Below are 25,386 nucleotides of genomic sequence, written 5' to 3' on the forward strand. Positions count from 1 at the left end.
TTGGCTATATGAAAAAAAAATTCCTGGTTGAGACAGCTATCATTGAGACAGCTCTTTCTGGTGGAGACAGCTCCCTTTGCTAATAAAAAAAAAAAAAATCTAAAAGCTCTCCAGATAGCTCATGTGTTTTCAGACCAAAGTCAGAAAAGCTGCAATAAAAAATTCTTAGATCTTCTGACCAAGTCAGGAATTCTGTTAGAGAAATTCTAAAAGTAATTCTTGGGTTTTCCGAACAAAATCAGAAATCCAGAAATATTCTTTAAAAAAGCTGTGTTTGACCTTCACTCAGCCTTCTCTGGATAGTTGCTAGAACATATTCTAAAAGAGTTGTGTTAGCTCTTTAAGTAATTCTTGGAATTTCTGACTAAGTTCAGAAATCCTGTTAGAAAAAAATTCTAAAAGAGCTATGAAAAATTCTAAAAGATCTGGTTCACTCTTCATTAAATTTCTGACCAAAATCAGAAATCATGTTAGAAAACATTCTTGAAGACCTGTGTTCAATTTCTAGAGATCTCCGGATATCTCAACTTTCACTAGAAGAAAAATTCTAAAGAAGGAAGTGTTATAGCTGGGTCATCTCATGAAGACCAAAGTCCAGTTTAGTACTTAGATGTCAATTCAGTTATTTATTCCATGTTCCCCTCTTGGCCATCCCAGGAATCAGCATTCCATGATCTTAGCCCTTCAACTCTAATGATAAAATAGCAAGCACAGGCATAGAGAATATCTGGGTGGAATCCCGTTCCAACCACACATCAACCTAAACTCAATCTGTCCCAGGCTGACTGGAACTAAGGAACCTGCCTCCTTTTGTATCTGCTTCTCTTCATCTTACTTACAGGATGGCTCATAGTGCAGCTGCCCTTCTTCTTTTAGATCTTATACAGTCATATTGCATCCTTATATTTTGCATAGTTGAGTAATTATATATTTTCTCATGTTTTCAGTGTTCTTTTCCACAGCCTCCAGGGCCAACCCGAAGAGCACAGTGTTTTACCATTTGGTGAGATGCAGACATGCTTAAGACTCCTAGAATCACACTGAACCATTTCTATTTTATCATCTAGGGATTGGAATGTGTTAAAAGTTCTGACAAACTTTAAAAGGATGATAATAATGATTCAGAACTGCAAACTACTGTGAGTTGGCCATTAGAATGAAAAAAGTTTTAGTTAAACGTTTATTTTATCATTTTCATTAGGCAGTAGCTGCTGGTGGAATTATTGTTTATCTGTGGTTCAACATAGAATTCATTTCTAACTGTTGCATGGGTAACGTCTTCTCTGTTTGTAGGTTATTTTAGACTAACTATTGGTTTGGAGTTTGCCTTACTCATAAAGGATTTGTGCCAGAAATGAGATCCCATCAATTTCCTAGGCATCACAAACCTTTTTCACCACCGAAGATTCCAGAATGCCATCCCCAAATTCTCTAGGCCCACATGACTAAGTTCAGAAAGGATGCAACTGCACTGTTCTGTCAACACAAATAATTCCTCTAGTTTTGTGAAAATGTGCACACTGCTACAGTACTAACCATTCACATACTTCCTATATCTGAGGATCACCTGTGTGTTTCTTGGGTAATTAGCATGAACAGAATTAATGTTTGAGAAATGAATGCAAGTGTTTCCCCTAGCCAGATATTATTTCCTATCTCATAAGAGCAATGTTATTTAGAATTTGACTATTCTGAAAGTTCAGTGTTTCTTTTACTAAAGGCATATAAACGTCAGATCTGTGAAGAGTCACAATTAGTTTATCAAATTCTAGGTTATTAATATTTTACCATTAGTTACAGAGGTTACTTTTGAGTAAGGAACCTGAACACTAGGCAGGCATGGTATAAAGTGTTATATTGCAGTCTAGCACTAGAAGTATACAAAACAGAATACAAAATATAGCTCCTCAAAGCAAAACAAAACAAAACAAAACAAAACAACAACAAAAAAACACTGTGTCACATAAGTAAAGAAAGAACCTAAGAAAAACAAAGATTGAGATTCACATAACTACAGGGGTTAGTTTCTGGATCTTCATAACTCTTACCCTTCTATCTCCCTTTTTTCCTCTTTTACACTCCTCCTCCTTATTCTCTTCAAATTACTCCTTCTCCTCTTCTTCCCCCTCTTGCCTCTTCTATTTTCCTTCTCACACAGTTCCTTCTTCCCTACTTTTCCAGTCCCTTCCTTGACTCTTTCAGCTGCTTGCTGGGTCTTTCAGAGGGCAGTCATGATAGGTCCCTTTTTGTGAGGGCTCGATAGCCTCAGTAATAGTGCCAGGCCTTGGGACCTGCCGTTGAGCTGGATCCCACTTTGAGCCTGTTGCTGATCTTCTTTTACTCAGGCTCCTCTCCATTTCCATCCCTGCAGTTCTTTCAGACAGGAACAATTATGTGTCAGAGTTTTGACTGTGGGATGGCAACCACCTCCCTCACTCGATGCCTAGTCTTCCTGTTTGAGGTGGGCTCTATAAGTTCCCACTCCCTACTGTAGGCATTTTACCTAAGGTCCCTCCTTTTGAGTCCTGAGAGTCTCTCACTTCCCAGATCTCTGGGGCATTCTGGAGGGTCCCTCAAACCTCCTACCTCCTGAGGTTGCCTGTTTTCATTCTTTCTGCTTGCCCTCAGGGCTTCAGTCCTTTCCCTCACCCACTACCAGACCGTTTTCCCTCTGGTATTTTTTGGGGGTGTAGGTTTTGGTGATTGATATTTCCTGCATCCACTGGGCTTCCCAGTGGGTAGCTCTGGGATTGGGGGGTGGCGTTCTTACCAACTCCTCTGAGTGCAGTGGATGCTCTAGTAAAGATCAGGATATGGTGTCTTCACTGGATCAGACCAGTTAGGAGTCTGCCCCAGAAGAAAGGACTGGGTGATGGGTTATATTTAGTATTTATGATGGTTAGGATGTTTGGTCAATGATAATACTTTCTTACTATTTCAAAGGGAAGATGAAGAAAAATATTAAGGTTTTAGAGCTGGAAAAAGAGAAAATAAAAAATTCAGTCTGTGCTAAAAGAAAAACAACCAGTATGACAATGGGAGCTCAAAAAGTCACTTCAAATACTGCTTCTATTAGATAAGCACAATCAGAAAAAGCTCAGGGCTGGACTGTAGACCTGATCATCTCTGCTTTCTATATGTTGAAGATAGTACAGGAATTAAGTTCATCCAAAGAAGAAAATTGACTCAGTTATTCTTCAGTTTTACTGTGTTTTTTTAAGTTTTTCAACTAGAATTGGCATCTTTAGAGTAAAAACTATAACCAATAAGTAGATATATTAATTTTTCATGGACTTTATTTTTTATTCAAATATTCATTTATTGATTTATTTGTTTTATTATTTTCTTTATTTACATTTCAAATGCTATCCCGAAAGTTCCCTATACCCCACCCCCACCCCTGCTTCCCTACTTACCCACTCCCACTACTTGGCCCTGGCCTTCCCCTGTGCTGAGTCATATAAAGTTTATAAGACCAAGGGTCCTCTCTTCCCAACGATGGCTGACAGGGCCATCTTCTGCTACATATGCAGTTACAGACTTGAGCTCAGAGGGTACTGGTGAGTTCATATTGTTGTTGCACCTACAGGGTTGCAGCCCCCTACAGTTCCTTGGGTACTTTCTCTAGCTCCTCCATTGGGGGTCCTGTGTTCCATCCAATAGCTGACTGTGAGCATCCACTTATGTGTTTGCCAGGCACTGGCATAGCCTCACAAGAGGCCGCTATATCAGGGTCCCTTCAGCAGAATCTTGCTGGCATGTGCATTAGTATCTGGGTTTGGTGGCTGATGATGGGATGGATTCCTGGATGGGGTAGTCTCTGGATAGTCCATCCTTTCATCTTAGCTCTAACTTTTGTCTCTGTACCTATATCCTTTCATGGGTATTTTGTTCCTTATTCTAAGGATGAATGAAGTATCCACACGATGGTCATCCTTCTTGGTTTTCTTGTGTTTTGCAAAATGTATCTTGGGTATTCGAAGTTTCTGGGCTAATATCTGCTTATCAGTGAGTGCATATCTAGTGACTTCTTTTGTGATTGGGTTACCTCACTAAGGATGATATCCTCCAGATACATCCATTTGCCCAAGAATTTCATAAATTCATTGTTTTTAATAGCTGAGCCATACTCCATTGTGTAGATGTACCACATTTTCTGTATCCATTCCTCTATTGAGGGACATCTGGGTTCTTTCCAGCTTCCAGCTATTATAAATAAAGCTGCTATGAACACAGTGGAACATGTGTCCTTTTTACCAGTTGGAAGATCTTCTGGGTATATGATCAGAAGAGGTATTGCTGGGTCCTCCGGTAGTACTATGTCCAATTTTCTGAGGAACCGCCAGACTGATTTCCAGAGTGGTTGTAGTAAATGAGTCTGGTGGTTTTTCATGGACTTTAAATTACAGAACCTCTTGGATATTTGCTAATTTATAGCTGAATGCTTTCTTAATAGGAGCTAGCTGTAAGTATGAAAACCAAATGAAAAATATGGATCCTTAAAAATTAGATTCCAGGAATAGATTTGTCACTATTGTAACCCACATAACCACAATGACAGTGATAGTTATCTAAAAGGTCTCATTACATTTTCCAAAATTACAAAAACAATTGTAACCAGTGGCATGCTACAAAAATACTATTAGTGGTGTTTATAAATATTTGTTTTAAAAGAAATAATTATAATTAACTCACAAATAAAAGAATTACATAACAAGTTTAAGAAGCCAATCCATTGTTGCAGAAGAACCATTTTCACTAAATATAAGTGTACTGAGATGTATAGAGCTTGGGTCTGGCAATTATCTGACATATATATATATATATATACATATATATATATATATATAAATAATTTATATTTATATATTTATAACGTATCAGTGTGAATTTATTCCTGCTGTAGTCTTCTTGTTACTTGAGGTTCTAGCTTGTGAGTTTTTGGGATTCTCTGCTTCCATTTCCCATTTTGTCATTGGAGCATTGCAACTATAGCCATGCTTCAGTCTCTGATTCTATGTGTTCATTGGGTTGGGTGATCAAGTCCTTACCTTGCTGACTTGCGAACTAAGCTACCTCTCCAACCCTAGTAGTACTATATTATCATTATTAGAAATTCCTGTCTGCAAGGATAACAGAAGGGATTGGTTCTTGTCCATAAAATGGGCCTCAATTTGGACGAGTCAGTTGGCTGTTCTCTCCATCTCTGTTCCATGTTTATCCCTGCACATCTTGTAGACAGGAGCCATTTTGAGTTGAAAGTTTTTGTGGGTGGGTTGCTGTTCTTATTCCTTCACTGGGAGTCCTATCTGGCTACCAGAGGTGGCCACTTCAGGCTCCATATTTTCCACTGCTAATTGTCTCAGTTACACTCATCTTCATAAACTCCCTGGGGCCTCACTCTGTCCCAGGTCTCTAGAGATGTACTTCCCACTGTTGACTTCCATTCGCTTTTGCCTGCTCTTACTACACCTGATCTCCTCCCACTCTATCCCATTCCCTTCCCATTTCCTGTGTCACCCAGATTCCTCCCTCCATTCTCTGAATGAATGAAGCATCTTCCCCTGGGTCCTCCTTATTACTTGGATTCTTTGGGTCTGTGGATTGTAGTGTGGTAATATCTGTATTTTATTGTTAATATCCACTTATAAGTGAGTACATACCATTAAGACCTTTTAGTTCTCATTCAGGGTTGTCCTCAACTTACATCTATTTGCCTGCAAAATTCAAGATGTCCTTGTTTAAATGAGTACTATTCCATTGTGTAAATGAACCACATATTCTTTTGTTGAGGGACATCAGGATTGTTTCCAGTTTCTGGCTATTATGAATAAGGCTTCTATAAACATAGTTGAGCACATGCTAGCTTAACTGTCCTCTGAGAGTATCCACCTAGCAACCCAGGGGAAACAGATGCAGATTTGATAAACATTTGACAGAGCTTAGGGAGTCTTGTGGAAGTGTTGGAGGAAGGACTGAGGGTCTGGAAGAGGATGACATCTGAGGGTACACTCCTTCTCAGAGGAGAAGAGGAGGAGGGGATTGGGGGGGATATCTCTGAGGGGGACTGGGAGGGATGGCTGGGCTGAGTTTGGGATTTAAAGTGAATAAATAAATAAACTAACGAAAGAAAAAAAGAAATTCCCACCATAGCTACAGTGAAAAGTAGATAGATATATCTGTATTCCTTTCTCAGTGGCTTCAAGAGACACTAATTATATATTTCTAAATTTCTTTAAAGAAATCTCTCTTTTGACTGCTTTTGGAACCTTTTCCCCTCTTATTGGGTTACCTCATCAATTCTTTTTCCAATTTGATATGCCATTTTTAGATTATGCCCCTGGGAGGCCTGCCCTTTTCTTAAAGGAAAAAGGGTGGAGTATATCTGGGTGTGGGAATTGAAGAGAAGGGATTGGGAGGAGAAGAGGAAGTGGAATCAGCAGTAAGAATGTAATATATGAGAGAAGAAAAAATAAAAATAGTTCTTTAGTCTTAATTTGCTCTATATTTTTCTTAAGTGTTGTATTTAAAATATTTATTGGTTTTGGGTTAAAAATGGAACCTTTCTGGTCAGAATGAGACTACAGAATATCTTTTAAGAAAAATGTCCTCTAACATGTTTGCATTACAACATTTTATTCTTTAGAGAAACTACAAAGAGATGAAATTACATTAATCCAACTCAATGCTGTAAAACTTGAAAAATAATCTACAAACTAAGTTGTTAATTAATATGTTTTTACTGAATTTATTTGAGAAGGGAAATAGAGTTATCAAGGAATCACAAAAATAAATAATCTGGCATCATTATTTCTAATCAAACCTAATTTGTTTTCAGTTATCAAATTATATCAATCCATCCCTTCACATCAGTATCCCTCTCTCAAAATTTTGCTCAGAAGAAATAAAACTCATCTGAAATGACCTGTTTTTATTAAAATTTGTGTTTTAATCTTAAAGTCTATCTTAAATATATAGCAACAATGGAGCAAGAAATACTAATCATATGGTTTGTATTTTTATAAGTTGAAGATAATACTTATTATTATACCCAACAAATGCAAAGCAAGGGAGCATTTGGGAATGTGATAGACTTCTCAATGACCAAATCTTTGAAGTCATTAAATAATTGAAAAATGTTAGCAATATCTTGGTTGATTTATAATAAATATTTACAAAAATGAATTATTATAATGAAATGCAACATGGCCTTACAGATTTCTAGTATATTAAAGGAAACCAAAGTAAAGGAAAACTCAGCATTCTTGAGAATCATGTGACACTAATTAATCTATTCATTAATCTACAAACATAATATATTATGTACTTACTACCTTTTATAGACAATGACATAATGAGAGAAGGAAGACTTTGCAAGAGCTTGTCTTTCTCAGAGATGTGTCATGCTGTGATTTCACATTAATGTCAAATATATTTAGCTAAAATAATAGGGCTATATGGAAGTGGAAATTCTCAAAGAGATGCTTATTTGGCATGAGTGAGTCATTAAACTAAGGGAAGAACTTTATTACATATAATGTGAGCAATTATGGACAACTTAAATGTATGTTGAGATATAAATATCACACACACAAACACACACACACACACACACACACACACACACACGACAAAAGTCTCCACATGGCCATTTTCATCAAATAATATAACAAAATAGGTGACCCCAAAAGTGGAATGTTAACTACTGAGGGTAAGCAATATAGTAATATTAGTTACATTTCTAATTGCTATTACAAAATATTAGACAAAAGCAAGTTAAGAAAGAGGGGTTAACATGACTTATAGGTTGAGGGGATATATTTATTATGGCTGAGAAGGCATGGTTCAGGAGCAGCAATTGGTGTGCAAGCAAAAATTGGTTATGTCAGCATTCAGGAAGCAAAGAACAAATAGATAATTGGACAGGGCTATAAACCTTAAAGGCAATGAAAGCTTATTGTAATGAAAACTTATGTAAGTTTCTCTAGAAACTTATACTTTCTAAATTTTAGAAGCCACTTTCTCTGGCAAGACTCTACTTCCTGAATGTTGCACAACCTTCCCCAACAGTGTAAGCATCTAGAAAACAAGATTTTAAATATGAGTCTAGGAAGGACATTTCACACCTGACTTATATGAAGAGATGGATATTTTTGTTTAAAATTTAAAATTTCTCACCCAGTTTTTAAAATTCAATGTATTTTGAACTTTCTAGGGAGTCATACATTTTATCACATATATATTATGATATTGAAAAATGTTTGTACATGTCTTAATGATTTTAAAAGTGGTATATATTAATGCATGTCCCTGGTCTAGAACCAAGATGACATATATTACTGAATTTAAGATACAGCATCTATGTTAGGTGTTCTAATAATGACATTTATAAAATAATGAGATTTTAGTCACATTTATCAACAAAAATTGTGGTTAATTTTAACCAATAAAAATAAGGTTTATAAGCACAGTTAAAGCACCTGGATGGTTACCCAAATTGAGACAAAATTCAATTTTCTATGTACTTCTAGGGAAATAGTAAGTTTGTAGGGAAAGTTACATAGATTTCATTTTTTTCAATGACAAGGTATCTTTCCTGGCACTAATTTAACTATTTTCTTACTGAAGTTATTCACTAACTTTTTGTGTCTGGCTCTTCTTCATTACTGAGCTTCTCAACCCCTTCTATTATTTCTCCCAGTTAAACTTTCTTCTTCTAGAAACATCATTTGAATAATCAGGAAATGTGAGTGAAGAATGCACAGAGTTTGTTTTACTTATGTTGAAGGCACTGTCTTTAAAAGAATGTGTATGAATTTTTCATGTTAGAAAACAGTATTCGGGTCTGTTTGGAAGAGAATTTTTATTTGTACCTTCATTTTGTCACATGTCTCCTTCGAATTTGTCACATGATTTCACTTTTACCTTCACACTATCAGTTGATAGAAAATTAATGTATACAGAATATTTAAAATTATTGAAGAGAGTATGTTACATGCACACACATAATGAATAAACACACATTATTAATCTTATATTTCCTCTGTCAATCATATTTCATTCCTCACTTTTGTGTGTCCCTTGTGAATATCTTCCATTGCATGAGGAGAGGAAGCTGAACCTGTATATTTTGTTCTAATGTTGTGTTCTGATGGTCAGTTGAACAATTAGTAAATATACTTTGTAAGCCTAAAGTTGTCTGATAGATTATTTAATTAAATAATAAATGAATACTCATTATTGTTCTATGAAATAATAGTGATTACATTCCTGTGAAAATTAGGTACAAATCCAAACTCCATAATGATGTCTCTGCAACCGTTAAAACAGTGAAGCTTGGATTGACAGATTTAGTCAGGGGAAAAAGATAAATTATTTTCTTATATCACGTTTATACTATATAAATAATTGTCAAACATTGATAGTGTTAAAGTATTTTCCTATGGTGGTACTAAATCTTGTTATATTGACAAATATTAACTACCGCATTTTGATTGTTATTGTTTTTAAAAATAACAAAGGAGTGTTTACACTATTCCAGACATTGCAGTCTTTTTATCTAGTTCTTACAATTATAACAAGTTAAATAAAATACTATTTACCATTTAACAGATGGTAAGTGGGTAGGCACACAAAGAAATAGCAAAAGAACATATTTGTCAAAATGTTCCCTGAAGATGTCAACCACATGTTTTAGCTTTTTTCTTCCTTTGCTTGAGAGAATGCTTCCCCAGCATGGACGTGTGCTGACATTTTGAGATTGCCACAAAGTTCTCTAGCCGTATGCAAAGACAAAACAGACAGGATAAGCTGTTCAAGGAAAAAAAAAATCATATGGGTATTTTGCAGGCTATTCTGCAGACACAAATATAGAAAAATTTAGAAGTATTTTAGAAGAAATAAAATCTAATAAATTTGCTAAACAAGAACTATATCACAGTCAGCTGAATATCCATTAAATGTGCCTATTCATAACCACAATATTTTTTTCATGTTGAACTATGATGAATAGTTTGAATAGAATGAGAAGGATGGATTTTTGTTGATATATTTTGTAGTAAACATAACATTTTCTGTGACTTTACTAGTGTGTGTTAGATTTTGAATAAGACAATGTTACTCTTCAAGAAAGAAGAAAGCAAAGTAAAATTAAATGAGAATAAACTGTGAATAAAATGTAGAGTGAAACAAAATTGCGAAGTAATTTAGCAGACATGGACCTGGGTGATGGGTCAAACAATAACTATATGACTATTGCCACGTGTCATAATCTGAGTTAGGTGTCCTGGATCTAAATATATTTAGCCACAGCCTGGCTTCTCACCTTTATTGGTGTACCATAATATGTGTATGTGAACATTCTCAGAACAAATGCAGATATCCACACATGTACATATGAATACACACTAAATTTAAGTGAACATAGGGTAGTCTAAAAATTACAGCACATTGTTTACTCTTATTTGGCAAGAAACTTTAAGAGTCATCAGGTAAGTACTAAATAACTAATGTAGGATTTTCTTATCCAAAGGCCAGTTAAGAAATAGAAAAACAGAAAATGATTTTCATGAACTAAGATCACTGTGTACCATGTCATAGCTTCTCCACAATGTCATTATAGTAACATTGGAAACAGGCAACTGTGCACCATTTGGATGTGAGAACAAAGCAACATACATAAAGAAAGAAAAATTATTTAATGTACTAAATATTAAAGTTTAACATTTTATTTTATTGTATATTCATGTTTTTATTTTTGGGTCTTTTCATAATCATGTGTCTGGGTTCAATCTATGTGAGTGAGTTCTCATGTATGTGAGTTCTCTTGCATGTAAGTGCATGTGATTTTTGATACCATAGGTCATTTGGTCATTCTCATCCATATGCATCCTTCCCCAGAAGCCATCAACCTGAAATTTTGAAGTCTCTCTCTGGGACCCGGGACTCATCTATTCTCCAGTGAAATACACAAATTTCCTGTTCCCTTCCCAATAATACTATGATTATGAATATGTGTAAAGTCTTCTTTTTCCTCTTGGTGTGATGAGCTCAAGACCAAGAAGCACTTAACTATCCAAAATATCTACACAACACAAAATGAAAGAGTTTGAATTTGTTTGCTTTTTTATTTTTTTAGTGTGCGTGCATGTGTGTGTGTGTGTGTGTGTGTGTGTGTGTGTGTAGGGATGTATGTATGGAAGTCAGATGAATAAGTAACAAAGTCAGTTTCCACCTCTCACTTTTTTTATGAGTTCAAGAATGTAACTCAAGTTTTTGCCTTTAGTTAGCAAGAACCTTTATATCACTCCAGCCATGCAACAAGTGAAATTATATGAGTGTGACAGAACAAATATCACTATTTGACAGACATTTAATGTGTTTGCTTGAAATACATACATTTCAACAGATATTAAGGATAGATATGAAGAACAAAGATATTAAGAACAAAGATATTAAGAACAAAAGCTCTGTTTCACTCTGGATATTGTAAATAAATACAACAAACATACTAATTTCACTTGGATTTTTAATCATTTCAAAAGATCTTCAAAATTCATTTAGAAATTAATCCAAAATGTGTTTCAATAATACTTTCATAAAAATAATGTACAGCTTTTCTTCTATCATTATATTATTGGCCATTTGACTTTTGTCAAAGTTTGTTCTTTTCAGTCAGTCTCAGATTTATCACCTTACAGTTTCATTATGTGTTCGATACTACAAAACATTTTGATCATGTAAAGTACAAAAACATGACAATTACATTCTTGAATCAGGATCATTAAAAATAAATAAATATAAAGTGTTCAGTGAAGGCTATAATTCATGAGATAGGGAGGCAGACTTCTCAATTAAAATTGTTTTATTTCCTTGCTATCTTTCATAGACTTTGTTGTATTTGAGATTATCTGGAGGTCAAGAAAATGGTTATTAATGAATTAAATGTGCATTAAATTGAAATTAGTTATGGTTATCTATTCTAAGTGCACATAAATATTCTTGAACCTATAGAATACTTATTTTGCAAGTATAAATCAGAGAGACTAATGTTAGACTGTGGCCTATCCTGTTCCTCACTCTGTGTTTATGAATTCTTACTTGGTATGGAATTGGGAAATTCTGAATGCTTTTTCATTACCTAATTAATCTGAAAAGCAGTAAAATGAAATAATTCTTAATTATTTCATTCCCTGGTTAGATCTATAACATAGTTACAATTGTGTCAAGTGGCTATGTGATCAGCAGTTGTGACAAGAAATAAAAAAGGGTTGCTAGACATGAGTAATGACCAAGCCCTGAGAATGAATGTGAAGGCAGGGTATAAGAAGAAGGGGCATGACCCGCCACCTGAACAACAGAAACACAGACTTCCCCCTTTCCCCTTTGCATCATTTGTTCATGTCTTACTACAAGACCTCCACCCTGCTACATGGAGATTCTTGCTGTTGTTCAACAAGGCATAACAACAATGTGGAAAAACTCAAGTCAAAAAATTAAATTCCCTGGAGGAATTTCTTTTTTTTAAATATTAGATATTTTCTTCATTTACATTTCAAATGCTATCCTGAAAGTCCCCTATACCCCTCTCCCCCGACTCTGCTCCCCAAGCCACTTGCTCCTGCTTCCTGGCCCTGGCCTTCCTCTGTACTGAGGCATATAATCTTCGTAAGACCAAGGACCTCTAATCATCCACTGGATTTCCTCTTTCCTTGTTTCATTCAACATCAGGCAAAGGATGATTAGTCTCCATAACCCTCTTTCTTGCCTCTGTCAGGGTCTCACCATATAAGATATATTACTCCCACTGAATGACTCACAGGGCTTTAAATTTTCATAGATAGGATCTTATTCTATTTTCATATTGACTTACAGTACGTTTTGTCCATTTATAAAGAAGTAAGAAAATAGTAATTTTTTTAAGTTCACAGAGTGGTAGGGACTTTTTTTTTTTTTTTTTTTTTTGGTGTTGTCCAATTTCAAAATCTTTCCAAAATACCATGTCATCTGCAAAGTTTCAAAAAGCATGCTATGGCAGATAAACTGCCTGAAAGTGAACTTGACCCTCAGATTCCCTTCTGGGAGGTAACTAATGTGATGGTTCATATGTGATATTTTACTTTCTCTAGAACCTTGCAAATTTGATTTGCTCAACAAACTCTACTCTTCATTATTTTTTTAAGGTATAGAGTTTTTATTTTGTTGTTGTTGTTCATCCAGTGTCTTATCTATTTCAGTTGAGTTTTAAAAGAAATTATAATATAGAGCAAACATCCTTTCACATCCAGATGATCCTCTTTTACACATAAATCCCCTTCCTAGTCCAGCAGTCTTCCATTCTTTGACTGCACACTTCCTCCACAATTTTATCTGTATTTCATTTTATATGCTAATCAGCCACTCTCATAGTATCATTCCAGGTCAGTTCTTTAACATCTGACACATTTTTTTTTCCTTTCCTCATTATCTCTTACTGTTCTCCACAGTATGTCTGTGTTCATCTAAGCTACTGAGCTCAAAACTCTGTTTCAGCCACAGGGGAATAAACAGCCACACATTAGCACTTTTACAGAGTTCAAAGCTCTAGCTAGAATTTTTACACACAGTAGACTATTTATTTTCAGAGCAGAAAAAAACTGTTTTGCCCACATGTCATTACTCCATGAACATTTACACAACAGTAGGTACACCAGTACAAAGCCCATGTAACTCAAAGGATATTTTCTAGACGTTTATTTTCATTATTCTGAGTTTTCTGTTTTACCTACCAATACCTTCTAGATTTCTGGCTCAAAGAGTCATCAGGAAAAGGAAAGTAGATACCCTTGCTGGAAAATTTGCCTATTAATTGCATAGAACCCACTTAATCACCCTCCACCTGATACATTCATCTCTAGATAATCCAAATCTAGCAGTTTACTGAGTCTTCTATAATTCAAAGTTGGGCCAAGGTGAAAGCATAACTTACAAGTCTAGCATTAGAGACCAACATTAGTGCAAGGCTTAATATTTAAATTAGAGACCAAGCAGTTAGAACCGTTCTTTTCAATTATATAAATATAAATGATAAAAATATTTCATTAAAGCATTGAACAAAATATTTTCTCAATACTATTGGCCAAAATATATTGGGATTGAACTAAAATATTTTTTATTATGATCTTGAGATATCCCTGATAAAAGGTATATGAACAAATATCATTGACCATATTTTGTATTTAATTAGGCTCAATAAAAATAAAGGTTTTTTGTCCATAATTATTAATTTTAAGCGAGCAAATGCTGAAATTAGCTGCTTTTCTAATTGATGTATTGGCATAATTATTCATAGTACAAGATCGTCATCTAAGACTCTATGGTCAATGATACACTTCAGCTATAGAGACACAATTTAGGTACAGTGGAGAGCCCATTTTCCAGAACACCCTCTGTATCTCCAGCATGGAAGGAGAAGATGTCAGAGCTGCTTCTTCTTCTTCTTCTTCTTTTTTTTTTTTTTTTTTTTTGCATAATATATCAATAAGTGTCTTTATGGAAAAGAAGACACATTGTGTTTAATAAGTAAATGCGATTATCATTTTAAAACTGATATATTAGCCCATCTTAGGTAACATAGCATCAATTAATTAATGCTGCATTATGGCTGGAGAAAGCAAGACCCTGATACATTTGAAATACAAATTACTGTTTCACTTGGAGGCCAGGGAGATTCTAACAAGCCTAATGGACCTTCACCGCATTTTTTAAAAAAATGATATATTGCTTGACCATTAGGAGAACCAGAGTAAGAGGATCCACTGGGAGTAAGAACCCTGAATAACATATAAAACCATCCTCTATAATGGAAGGCAAAGAAAGACAGATAGTGTGTTGCTATTCTCTTACTTTATTATACATATAGATCCTAACTTGTAGATTATCACAGTAACTATATAACTATATAACTGCAAATAGTATGAAGAAAATGAAATATAATGAAATATCAGGATCCGAGTCTATAGTTGGCCTGATCAGGGCATACTGAATAATTTAATCCATGAAAAATTAAGATACATAAAGGAGAATCATGAATGAATATGTCCTTGGTATTAGGCACATTTTTTTTTAATTTAAAATATGTTGAATGTCTATTTTAAACCAGGTACAATATAATCTGCCAAGGAAAAATATTACATGATTTCTTTAAGAAAAATAACCTCTTTGGTAGCCTTCTTCATAGCACCACCTCTATGCCATTATTTTCAAACACTGAAAGCTGCAAAAAAAATCTGTCTCATAACTTTGTTTTATTTTAGCGAGAATATTTTTCATTATCTCAACAATCATGTACCTCTGTTTGTTCCTTCTGCTTTCTTTCCCAAATCTTCTATGGTGGCGATTATAAAATATAGTCATAAATATATATTAATATAGTTTATTTTCCAGTTTCTGTGACAAAATACTCTGAAAAAAGCTAATTATTGGGAAAGAACTGACTTTAGATTGGGATGTTATGGCAGTAGAAGCTTACGGGAGCTGTTCGCTTTGCATTAGTAATCAGAATCAGAGAAGAAATAATCCACCCATGCTAGTACCCAGGTTGCTTTCTTCTTTTTCATTTGGTCCAATGAATCCTAGCCCAAGAAATGATGTAACATATATGCAAAGTGTGTCTTCCCACCTCAATTATCTCAATTAGAAAATTCCTCATAGGCATGTTCACTGGCCAACCAAGTCCCCTCCCAGATGATTCTATGTTGTGGCAAGTGGATAATCAAAACTAACCAGTCTTCTATTCTAAGTGGCATAATTCAGTCTTAATTAAAAATGCATTTGAATGGGTAAGACCTTTAAACACAAGCAGCATTAAAGAAGGCATTTAACCTCCATCACAGGTGAGAAAACCAATACTCAAATGTGCAGGCCCTATGTCCAGAAATGTCAATTCTTGAACTCAAACTCAAATCTTTCCATCTTCAATGCTTGTGCTCCTTAGCTTCATGGTCCATCCACAGGTGATGTTCCCATTTAGCATAATTTATTCATTTTCACAGTACTGAAAAAGAGTTTAAAGTTGGTTAGTTAGTACAGATTGCCAGCATTTGATTTTTATTCAAAATGATGGATAACTTGGTAGGAAACTATTGCCTCCTCCAGTTAAAAGACTTAGTATGCCACAAACTTATTCAACAACAGCTTTCTTAGGTACAACACTATCTGGAAAGCCAGTTTGTGACAGCATCCTTGTGATACAAAGAAGCAGAAAAATAGGATTAAAGAATTAGTTATCCAATATATTGTCAGACCAGTGAGACAACAAAAGAAACCTTGGCAATGTGTTGCTTTTACCCATGACAGTGCAGTTGATAGAATGACCTCCTCATTCTTGGTGAGATTTTCTTTATTTTTCTTCCTTAACATTTTGTTTCTGTTCATGATTGTGAGGAAAACAGAAAATCCATAGTCTATCATGACTAAATAGTGTTGGAATGAGCCAGAACTGGTGTTGCTATGGATCTGTGCCTAGGTCTTATAAATTAAATTATCTTAATGACTGTTAGGAGGCAATATAATTGAGTGATACTTACAATAATATATTATTGTGACTTTTATTTCTCTCTCCAATAGTATGACATTTAGAAGCTCTGACTACCAAACTCCATAATCTTCACTAGTTCTCACCCTATCACTACATTCCACCATGCTCTACATTCTCACTGCAGATCTGTATTGTTTCTATAATCATGGAAAATTTTACCTTAACATTTTAGCCACAAATAAGTATACTCTATAATTTCTATAGAGGAAAGAGATCAAAAGTGGTGATATATTATTAATAATGGCCCTTTGCTTAAAATATCTTTGATGCTGTAAACATGTGATTAGAATTCTAAAATGTGGTTTTACACTTCATTTCTGAAGCTTGCCACATGGCATTAGCAGAAGTTTTTCACTGCTTTTCTGTAAAGCAGGCTCAGAATTGTCTACCTCACATGATAATGGGGAGAAATAAATTAAAAGTTATAGGTTAAGCATTGTTAATTCTTTGGTTTCTTCCCCTTCCATAAATGACAGATGGCTACACATGTCTTTCTACATGCTGAGATGTTGTACTGATGAGGTTATTAAGCACATCCTAAGGATGCTGCAGCTGTATCACGTAAAACAGACCTCAAAGCTGCCTACAGATCTATGACACTTCTTTCAGGCAGAGCATCTTAGAACATTGAATAGTATGAATTGTTGGACTAACTGTGTTTGATTCATTCTTCTGCTTTAAGGTAGGAAAATCTTCTGATGGATTCAAATTGAAAAAGATCATTTTACTGCTCTTATGGTAGAACATAGGATGAAATGGAACATTTTTTGAAACTGAATTTTTCTGCACAGCAAATCTAAATATTATGATATAATAAAAAAGAAATAGTCTAATAAAAGTGGAACCTAAAAAAAGCATTATCTACCACACAATGATAAATATGAGCATAAAAATTGATTGATTTTTTTTAAAAAATTAATTTTATACTATTTATCTGTTTTAGAATTTCACAGATCTGTATATTGTGATCATATATACCTCAGTGCCGTGCATCTTCAGACTAACCTAACAGTACCTTCTTCTTTAAAGCGGCATGTAAACATGATGAGTGTAATACCATCTATTGTAACATAGACAACCTACCAGCAGCCACAGCTATAAAGAAAACTGACTCACCCTTCCCCAACAGACACTACCTGCCACTAACAATCAGTTAGAAGGCCAATCCCATAAACTCCTAACCCATTTATGCTAATATCTTGACTGGCTTTCTCTCTCTCTCTCTCTCTCTCTCTCTCTCTCTCTCTCTCTCTCTCTCTCTTATTAGACATTTTATTTATTTACATTTCAAATGTTGTCCCCTTTCCTAGTTTCCCCTCTGAAAATTCCCTATCTCCTCCACCCTCCCCCTGCTCCCCAACCCACCCACTCCCATTTCTGGTCCTAAAATTCCCCTATACTGGGGCATAGAGCCTTCACAAGAACAAGGGCCTCTCCTCCCATTGATAACCGATTAGGCCATCCTCTGCCACATATATAGCTAGAGCCACAATTTCCACCATGTGTTTTCTTTGATTGGTGGTATAGTTCCAAGGAGCTCTGGGGGTACTGGTTAGTTCATATTGATATTCCTCCTACAGGGCTTCAGTCTCCTTCAGCTCTCTGGGTATTTTTTCTGGCTCCTTCATTGGGGACCCTGCGCTCTGTCCAATGAATTACTATGAGCATCCACTTCTGTATTTGCCAGTCACTGGCAGAGCCTCGCAGGAGACAGCTATATCAAGCTCCTGTCAGCGGGCTTTTGTTGGCATCTGCCTAGTGACTGGGTTTGGTGGTTTTTGGTGGGGTGGATCCCCAAGTGGGGCAGTCTCTGGATGGTCATTCCTTTGGGCTCTGCTCCGAACTTTGTCTCTATAACTCCTTCCATGAGTATTTTGTTCCACATTCTAAGAAGGAACGAAGTATCACTTGAGATAATCAGATGGCAGAAGGCAAGTATAAGAACAGAAGCAACAGAAACAAAGGTTACTTAGCATCATCAGAACCAAACTCTCCCACCATAGCAAGTCCTGGATATACCATCACACCAGAAAAGCAAGATATGGATCTAAAGTCACTTCTCATTATGATGATTGGGGACTTTAATAACGAAATAAATAACTCCCTTAAAGAAATACAGGAAAACACAGGTAAACAGCTAGAACCCCTTAATGAGGAAACACAAAAATCCCTTAAAGAGTTATAGGAAAACACTACCAAACAGGTGAAAGAATTGAATAAAACCACCCAGGATCTAAAAATGGAAGTAGAAACAATAAAGAAATCACAAAGGGAGACAACTCTGAAGATAGAAATCTTAGGAAAGAAATCAGGAACCATAGATGCAAACATCAGCAACAGAGTACAAGAGATGGATGAGAGAATCTCTGGTGCAGAAGATTCCATAGAAAACATGGAAACAACAAAGAAAACATAAAATGCAAAAATGTCCTAACTCAAGACAGCCAGGAAATCCAGGACATAATGAGAAGACCAAACCTAAGGACTTGCTTTCTCTTGTGTAGATTGTCAATGCTGTAATGAGTTCAGGAGGGTGACACTTTAGTCATTAAGAAATTAATTTCATCAGTCTTCATGAAATATTCTTCTCTGATGCAGAGTGAAAGCTACTTTCAATTTTTAGTATTAGAATTAATATGTAGAAAGGAGTTTAATGCTATATATTTTAAGCAAGATAACAGGTTCTCCTACAGGGTACTGACCTTTGCAGCCACAGGATCTAAGTTTACACTGACTCCTTATGTAGAGTCAGCCATTTATAAAGCCATTGGTTAACCTTGTAGCATTTATGCTATCAATACACAAAATTACACAAATGTGCATATCTTTTCAGTCTGGTAATTATTGTAGCTCATAGTGTTCAGAAATTGGAATGGGCTAGACTATTGACGATTTTCTCTCCCATCCATATGTAAAGCAACTTAAAGCACTATGACAGCTACCCAGCAGTGCTAAAGTAGATCATTAACATATTTATTCCTCCAAGTCCTGGGATCTGAGTGTATGGTGTATTCACCAATAGGATCTTGTCATCAAGTGGTAGTTGGAGAGGAATGTCAATAGCTAATAATGATTTGGGGCATCTGGAACTCCAGACTAACAGCTGAAAGAAATATTTCACACCTGGCACTGGGATTTCTTTTGGTGGACAATTTATGGCTTCTGGAAGTAACAGCGACCTTTGTAAATGTTATGCCAATTAAACTATTTTAAAAAGTATTTTTAAAGGAACATTATAAATATTAGATTGCCATGCATTTTTCTCGACCTCTTTAGTGTTAGTTATCCTTCTTCCTACCAAATCCTAAGTACTCTCCTATCTTTTCCCATTTAAACCTTTGAACCTTATGACACTGTGGGTCTTTGATATGGTACAGTGATGATTTTTCAAGTGTTCTTTCTTCAAAATGCATAATAACCAGTTTGGTAATAATAATAATGAAAAAAGCCTGAAATAGTACCAAATGGAAGGATTCTATCAAAAACTTCAGCACTACTCAAAGCTCCATGTAGTCCAAAAGAAGGAAAGAGAGAGAGAAAGAGAGAGAGACAGAGACAAAGAGAGAGACACACACACAGAGACACAGAGAGACAGAGACAGAGAGACAGAGAAACACACAGAGAGACAGAGAGACAGAGAAGAAAAATATGAGAGTCAACCTTTTTGAAAAAGATTTATTTTATGTATATGAATACACAGTAGCTGTCTTCAGACACACCAGAATTGAGCATAGGATCCCATCACAGATGGTTGTGAGCCACCATGTGGTTGCTGGGAATTGAACTCAAGACCTTTAAAAGAGCAGTCACTGCTCTTAACCACTGAGCCATCTCTGAGGAGCCTAAGGACTAAATATGTGCTGACCTCCAGGGAGTGATCTTAGGGTGGGGAGAAGATAATAGTGAAAATGTAAAGTTTGAGTGGAAAGCATTGTTATTCCTAGTTATTCCTTCAAATTCAAGTCACTTCTACAAGAAGTGGAACTTTGTATGCATTTGTTAATTCCTGTCCATATACTTCTTGCCACAATAGGTGTAGACTCACCACATCTTTCAGACATATTATATTACATAATGCTCCACTGCACTGAATGCTCCTCAAGAGCGTGGTAGTTATATTGATATGAATAAGAATAAATAGTAAATAATTAAAACTTCATGTTAGAATATTTTATAAATAAATTTCAAGTGAACTTGGAGGCAAAGTAGGTAGCATCAAATATGATAGAGATAATGTTTGGAAAGAACAAGAGAAAAGGGGCACCAAGGCTAGTGTACATATTTTATCATTGATAACACCATTACTTACAAATAGTTTGTTTGAGGATAGTATTCCCATTTGGATAATGAAATAAGCACAAAAGTATTTCTGGATATCAAAGACAACTTACTTTTCTCCATTTATTAGTTCATTGAAAACTTGATATAATCTATTTGCCCATATTCATGTCTTACCCACACCTCAGATCTACCGCTTTTCCTCACCCACCCAACGTTTTGTCCTCTCTTCTTTCAAAGGCCATCAAACAGAGTTTGCGCTGTCTATATACTCCCAAATGTGTAGCATTCCACTGGCGCCTACCACACTCAAACTACCAGAGCTTTACCTCTAAGAAGATTGATATGATTGGCAAACAAAAGCCTTGTTCCCATTGCACATACTCTGCATATGAACCTCATTTGTTATCATTGAATATATGTGTAAGATGATAAACACTTCCATAATTAACATTTAGTGAAGCAAAGTACCACATATTATGCTGGATGCTAGTTAGTATATTAAAATAAACAGTGGATACATTCAACATCCTTCGTTGCAAATTATTATTAGTCCTATATTATAAATTAGAAAGTTGAGTCAGAAAGAGTAAGTATTCTTTTCATGCTCAACTGAAATAGTGGAAATGAGAAGTGAGGGAATGAATATTGTAAAAAGAAAAGAAAAGATGTTACAGATGAACCTAGTAATCTGATCTTTGATGTGGAAATTTGGATTATTTTTGCTTTTTTCCTTTGTAGGAATGAAAAATCAAACTTTTTGGTTTCAGCCTTTCTTCTTAATTTTCTTTCTTTCTTCACAGCAAGTGAGCATTGAACAAATATTGAGTGATCACTGTATTTTCAATACAGCATTTCTAAGAGAAAGTGTGATTTTATTAAACACATTAGGTTTGACATCAGATAGAGCTAGACTGGGATGCCATGTCTACTGTGTGTGTATTTGTGAGGTTAATCATTCATCATAATGCTGTTCTTGTAAATGAGAATTTTCATTCTTCTCATGGAAGACTATAAAGAGAATTAATAATGTGGATCAAACACTGAGAACATGGTAGGCATTTGGGGAATTTAAGAGCCATATTATTATACATGTGGAACAAACACAGTAGAAAGTGAAAAGAGAAAATATGTTGAAGGTTAGCATGCTTTCCTGGGTTTTATGGAAATTTTATTTTGTTCTATAAGCTGGGCCTATGAACAGCATTCTCAGTAGGGTTTGTTTTGTAGGAAGCCAATAAAATTACCAGATGGCTCTACTTATCTTTTATTCATTGAACACAGTTTACAGACTACACTAATAGTTAAATTTAGAATCCCAGCAGTTCAGCTTTGATGGTCTGAAGACCAGACCAGAACAAGGAAATGCTAATACATTTTTTATTGTCAAAAGACTTAGAACATATGCAGCCTTGTATGGTGGCACACACATGCAATTTTACCACTTGTGAATGACAGCAGGAGGGCCAAAGTTAAAGGTCTTCTGTGTCTACCTACTGAGTTTGAGTCCAGCCTGGGTTTTATGAAATCCAATTTTAAAGATAAGACCAATCAGCCAAGCCAACCAAACATCATGCGACTGTGTCATACACATGCCCAAGTGAGATGGAACAGAGTTCACTCAGTTCATTGTGAGACACACCTCTGTGTACTCACTTATAAGAGAAAATTAATGAATTTTTAAACTTCTAAACATACTTCTTTTTAAAAAAATTTTTTTTTCATTGTCTGTGTGAATTTCACAGCATGCTTGCCAATCCCACTCATCTCCCTGTTCTTTGATATCCATCCTCAGTAGGCCCTTGAAATCTCCCCAATGAAATAAAATAAAACAAGAGACAAAAATGCAAATAACCAAACAAGTAAAACATCATCCAAAAAAATCCCATCTTGTAGTGGAATCTTCAGTGTAACACAAAGTATACACTTTGGTCCAAACATCCTTACTTTCAAATGCTCATTGCAATAAGTCATTGTCATTGGAGACCTCTGGCTTTTTTTCTGCACCATCAATACTAGCTCCTCACTGGGACCCCTCTTGGATATCCTGTTGTTGCCTTGTTATATGGAAAACCTCAAGCTTTGGATCTGCAGGACTGGCCCCTTAACATGCTCTAGCAATTCATAATGGGTTAGAGGGTGGGGTGGGCCAACTGAAAGTCTTGGAGGAAGCTCAGTAAGTAAGAAAGTCAGCTCTTGCACACCCACACCAGTAGGTTGGGCTCTCCAGAACTGATCTGCCTAGCTCAGCCAATGCTGCAGCTGGAAAGTGACATGAACAGCTCTCTCACTCTCATGATCTCAGGACCAGCTCACTCACACCACCAGGGCCAGCTCTCCCAGGAGGTAGCTCTCCTGATCATGAGAGAAGACATGCCTGCAGCAGGAGCCACAGCAGTGTGTAAGTATGTGGTAGAGATATGGATGAGAAAGAGAAACTGAGAGGTTTGAAAACTATGAAAATACAAGGAACTTGAGACACCAGGGTGGGGAGGAACAGCCTGATGTGAGTAGCCTGCCCTGCCAACCGGGACCATAATGAAGTCACCACCCATACTGCCCTTGAGGGCCATGTTTGGGGCTAGAGTAGTGCAAGAACAAGTGTCCATGGCCCATATTGCCACCATAGGTAATATGTCCAGGTAGATGTTCTTGGTCTGTGTGATGACCTGGGCCCATGCTGATGTCCAAGGTCTGTTCAGAGATGGCCTCAGCGCTCACTAGACAGGCACCTAACTTGAGTAGCACAATTGAACTGCCCTTGTGATACAGGAAAGCCTGTACTGAGGACATGAATATGAGAAACCTGGCCCCACCCTTCATTTGCATTGAGATGCAGGAGAGATGCCTGAGCCTCCTCACTCCTAAACATGCTTCTGCAGCTTTTAAAAATACACATATTTATGTAAAACTGTCTTCAGTACTAATGAATTTAAAATGGAAATATCAAATCTAAAAAACACTGCAAATGATCTGTCCTGCAGTATCAATACTCAACCATGACTTAATTTTATCTAAAAAGTAAACAATCAAATCCTTTTCATTGCAATCCAAATTTGCTTTCATCTTTTGCCCAGGAGTATAAGCATGTGTCCCAAATAATTTCTTTCTTTCTTTCTTTCTTTCTTTCTTTCTTTCTTTCTTTCTTTCTTTCTTTCTTTCTTTCTTTCTTTCTTTTCTTTCTTTCTTTTCTTTCTTTTTTTTCTTCGAGATAGGGTTTCTCTGTATAGCTCTGGCAGTCCTGGAACTCATTTTATAGACCTCGAACTCAGAAATCCGCCTGCCTCTGCCTCCCGAGTGCTGGAATTAAAGGTGTGCACCACCACACCTGGCTTTTTTTTTTCCAGACAATTTCTATGTTCTTAAATATTCAGAACACGTTTTAGGTTTTATCTTTTTGTGCATGGGAATTTTGCCTGCATATACATATATATATATATATATATATATATATATATATATATATATATATATGTGTGTGTGTGTGTGTGTACATGAGTGTCTACTATCCACTGAGGCAAGAAGACTGTATTGGGTCCCCTGGGAATGTAGTTACATACAGCTGTGAGATGCCATATGAGTGTTAGGAGTGGAACTCAAGTTCATTCACAAACGTAAGGATTATTTCACCTTGAACCAATTACAATTGAGAATAACTAGTTGAACATAGCTGACAGTGCTGAATCTAATGAAGCCTGGGCTTACTAGCATAACCCTGTAACCTTCACATTATACCTCATAAACACTTTCAATTTGACAAATCAGCTTCCTGAAGCTCTTTGATTTTTTTCCCTGTGTAGAAATCATTCTAATGAGGAGATTCTCAAGTGCTGGTTTGTTGCAGGTTTTCCATCTCTTGACAGCAGTTGAGGGTGATAGCAGTAAGAAATAATAGGAGGCTTGTAGGGTTAATGCTCACATGTACGTAGCAAGACACTAAGATGTATTATAAATATTAAAACACCTGTGTTGGCCTGAGAGAAAGCTGCTTCAACTCTTATGCACTCACAGCTCTGCTTTGTCTGAGAAAATTTTACCTAGCTATAAAAATATACCCCGAGATATTTATTTATATAAATCAAATGTGTACTAATAGAAAAAATTTACTTATAAATTTGTAGGGGGGACTTGAGGAGTGGAACTGGAGATTTTGATGGCTGAGCAGTTAATAGTACTTGATATTCTTCCAGAGAAGTGAATATTTTTTTAAAACATTTTTTGATAATGACAGCCTTGAGAATTGTGCCTGTAGTAGTTTATCTTTCTTCATACAATTTAAATTATATTCTTTATATATCCTTTGGAAATTTAGCTGTGAATAAATATATATTTTTCTCAGGGAAACTAAACTTAAACTATATGTATTTTTTAATGTTTGAGACTATGATAATTATATTATATCTTCCCTCCAAACCCTCCAATGTAGTTTTCCTTTCCCTCTTTTATATTTATAGCTTATTTTTCAATAATTATTGTTACATGTATACATATTTTTGTTGTATACATATAATTATTGTTACAAGTATTATATT

The 25,386-nt window shown here is 35.6% G+C and overlaps 1 protein-coding gene and 1 non-coding gene across 10 annotated transcripts in view; one reads left to right on the forward strand and one right to left on the reverse strand.

Annotated features, from left to right (window-relative positions):
• Grm5 (glutamate metabotropic receptor 5) overlaps positions 1-25,386 on the forward strand; it is a 477,051-nt gene that overhangs the window by 25,361 nt on the left and 426,304 nt on the right. The window lies entirely within an intron of this gene.
• LOC115062800 lies at positions 352-416 on the reverse strand. The gene has a single exon (XR_003842726.1). It is a non-coding gene; the product is annotated as a U7 small nuclear RNA (small nuclear RNA).

The sequence above is a fragment of the Mus pahari genome, chromosome 1 (genome assembly GCF_900095145.1).
Source record: "Mus pahari chromosome 1, PAHARI_EIJ_v1.1, whole genome shotgun sequence".
Lineage (NCBI taxonomy): Eukaryota > Metazoa > Chordata > Mammalia > Rodentia > Muridae > Mus > Mus pahari.